Genomic DNA, 3,001 nt, shown 5'->3' with positions numbered 1-3,001 from the left:
CATGTGGTGCTGGGGGATTGAACCGCGGTCCCTGTGCTTTGCCAAGCTTGTTTCAAGTAGGTGCTTTAGACCACTGAGCCATCTCTCCAGCCCTGGTGTTGTTTTTTGAGACAAGGTCTTACTGGCTGCCCTTGAACTTGCAGTGACTCTCCTGCTGCAGCCTCCTGAGGGCTGGACTTACCAGCACGAGCCACCATGCCCAACTTGGATGACTTTTTGTTTGTTTGTTTGAGACAGGATCTCAGTATTTAGTTGAGGTTGGCTTCGAACTCTTGGCGCTCCTCCTGCCTCAGCCTCCTGAGTGCTGGGATGACAAGTGTGCACCACTACGCCCAGCTGGGATGGGCTTACTTTTGAGAGGCTCCAGAAAGGAAGTCTTTGTCGGGGGACGCCCATGGTACAGCTGGGAAGCCAGTGCTGCCTTCATGCGCAGCTTCTAGTGGGCATCCGGGCTTCCAAAAGAAGAAAAAACAAGAAGAGCAATTTCCTTCCCCTCAAGGAAGCAACTGTCTTCAGCAGACAGAAGACAAGGCCTCTGGCCATCCCGAGACAAAGACAGGTGACAGCCCTGCCCTGAGTGTGACAATCGCAGGCTTGCCTAACCTGCCAGCCACTTGCGGCTGCTGCAGCAGAGCAATCCTGTTCCCCTTCTAGGAGCCCAGTGGACACCACTGATCTGCCATTCTAGCACCTGGGAGGCTGAGGCAGGAGGATCTCCCTAAGTTCCAGGCTAGCCTGGGTACATAGTGAGTCACTGACTAAAAGAAAAAAAAAACCAGGGCGCTTGTGGGTTAGCTCAGTTGTTTAAAGCACCTGCTTGGACAAACTCAGTCAGGCACGGGGACTGCAGTTTGATCCTCAGCTCCACAAACCACACAAGAGCCGTCCTTAATGTAGCCTAAGCTAGCAAAAAACAAAACAAAACAAAAACAAAACAAAAAAACAAACCAGAGACCACCTGTTAGCTGGGTTTGCCCTGAGTTTCTTCCAGAAGCTGGAGCTGTCTATTTGAAGACAGTTACCACAAGTGACTGTGCCCAAGAACTGGCAAGAAGTTCCCGCAAGGGGCAGGGGAAGTGTCTAAAGATCCCCAGGCGCCTAGGGAAGGACAAGTGTTGCTTTGCTTCCGTGCATGACATTTGAAATGGGCACCCAGAGAAGCTGTCCGGATGCTAGGTCAGGTGCAGGGCGGCAAGCCTGGCGCCCGGCCTCAGGCTGAGCTGCCTGTGCCCCTGCCCGTGCCCCCACCCGTGCCCCCGCCTGAGCAGCTGGCTCTGCAGAGCTCTGCCCCTTGCAGGACGGTAGGGAAGGCCCTGGGGATTGAACCCAGGACCTCTAGCACTGCGCTACATCCCCTTTTAAAATTTTTTGTTTTAACTCAAGAGAGTTTTTAATTGGAAATAAGAAGTAAACATTTTTGTTTTGACATAGGATCTTGCTAAGTTATGCAGACTGGGCCAGAATGCGGGGTACTGGGATGACAGGCACTCGGTGACTGCATTGACTTTAGAAACTCAGGACTCTGCAGGCCAGTCTCTGAGCAGACTTGCAGCTGGAAGTGGTGGGGTCCTGGGATGACTGACGCACTGTGTCCATTCAGAGCTTCATCCTGCTTTGGAAAGGTCACACCTTACGCTTGAGAGCACTCTTTCAAAAGCCCATTGTTAGGGAGCAAATGTTAGACTCAGCTAGTTTTTCTTTTTTATACTGAGAACTGAACCCAGAGCCTCCCCCAACCCCTTTTTACTTGAACAAAAGGGTCTCGCTAAGGGCCCCAGGCTGAGCTGACACTTGTGATCCTCCTACCTCAGCCTCCCAGAGTGCTGGGATTAAGTTCTGATAGTACCATCATTCTGCCCCTGCCTTACTGGCCAGCAGCACCATTTCTGAGTCAGCCCAGTGTCTCACCCCATGCACACAGGCAGGGCATGGAACCGAGGCAGCAAATGCTAAGGGACTGGAAGGTATGCTTCGGCCGTGTGGTCACATGCTCTGTGTCACAGCGCCAGCCTGTGCCACTGCAGCACAGAGGCAACTGGAGATGGCAGTGGGGGAGTGGGTTTGTGTCCCCACAGAACTCCTTGGAAATGAGCGCACACGGTGGGAGAGCTCCAGTAGTTCATTCCCAGCATGTAAGGGACCCTGAGTGGCAGCCCCAGCACTGCCAAATGGAAAACAGAAAAGAGTAACAAAAAAAGGACAAAAAGGCAGCTAGCTTCAGGTTAGGCCTCAGAGGATAAAAACAGGCTCTAGGTGAGGTGTGGTGATGGTGGTGCACACCTAAATCCCAGCACTCCGGAGGCTGAGGCAGGAGGATCCCTGCAAGTTCAATGCCAGCCTGAGCTACTCAGAGAACATAGTCTCAAAAAATAAGAAAGTAAATGAGTTCCTTTGTAAAAAGCACTTATTGGCTAACAGATACTAACTGGTCTGAGTGTGTACTACAGAATTCTGTGAGGTGGGTGACATCATCCCCCTTAACGGAAGACTCAAAGGATCTTCCTATAAGAAGAAGGCTAAGATCTGAATTCAGTCTCCTCACCTTTAACACAGGGATCGTCCTCAACAGAGGCCCAATGCAGGCACAGGGACAGCCCCTGTCAGAGTCCTGCTAGTGCCATTTAAAGGACGGCTTGTGCTTTCCTGGCTCTTCCCTGCACACAGGAGTCATTCTGAGTGACAGTGAACTCGAGCAGGCTGCAACTCACTAGAGAATTTCAGGAATTTTGAAATAAATAGGTTCATGTTTTTTTTTTTTACATTACCCGAAATTGAACCCAGGCCTTCACCCTGAGCTCCAGCCCAGTCCTCTTTTATGTTTTATTTTGAGACAGGGTCTTACTAAGTCTCCAACTTGCTCAGGCTGGGCTGGAACTTTTGATCCTCCTGCCTCAGCCCCCAGAGTGTGGTGATGATAGCCATGCACACCAATATCCAGCTCATAAATGTTGACAAATTTTGTGAACCACTTGTTAAACTGTTGGGAGTTTGAGATTCGTGG

This window comes from Octodon degus, unplaced genomic scaffold, assembly GCF_000260255.1.
Source record: "Octodon degus isolate 3935 unplaced genomic scaffold, OctDeg1.0 scaffold00189, whole genome shotgun sequence".
In the NCBI taxonomy this organism is placed as follows: Eukaryota; Metazoa; Chordata; class Mammalia; order Rodentia; family Octodontidae; genus Octodon; species Octodon degus.
This window is presented reverse-complemented; position numbering follows the sequence as displayed.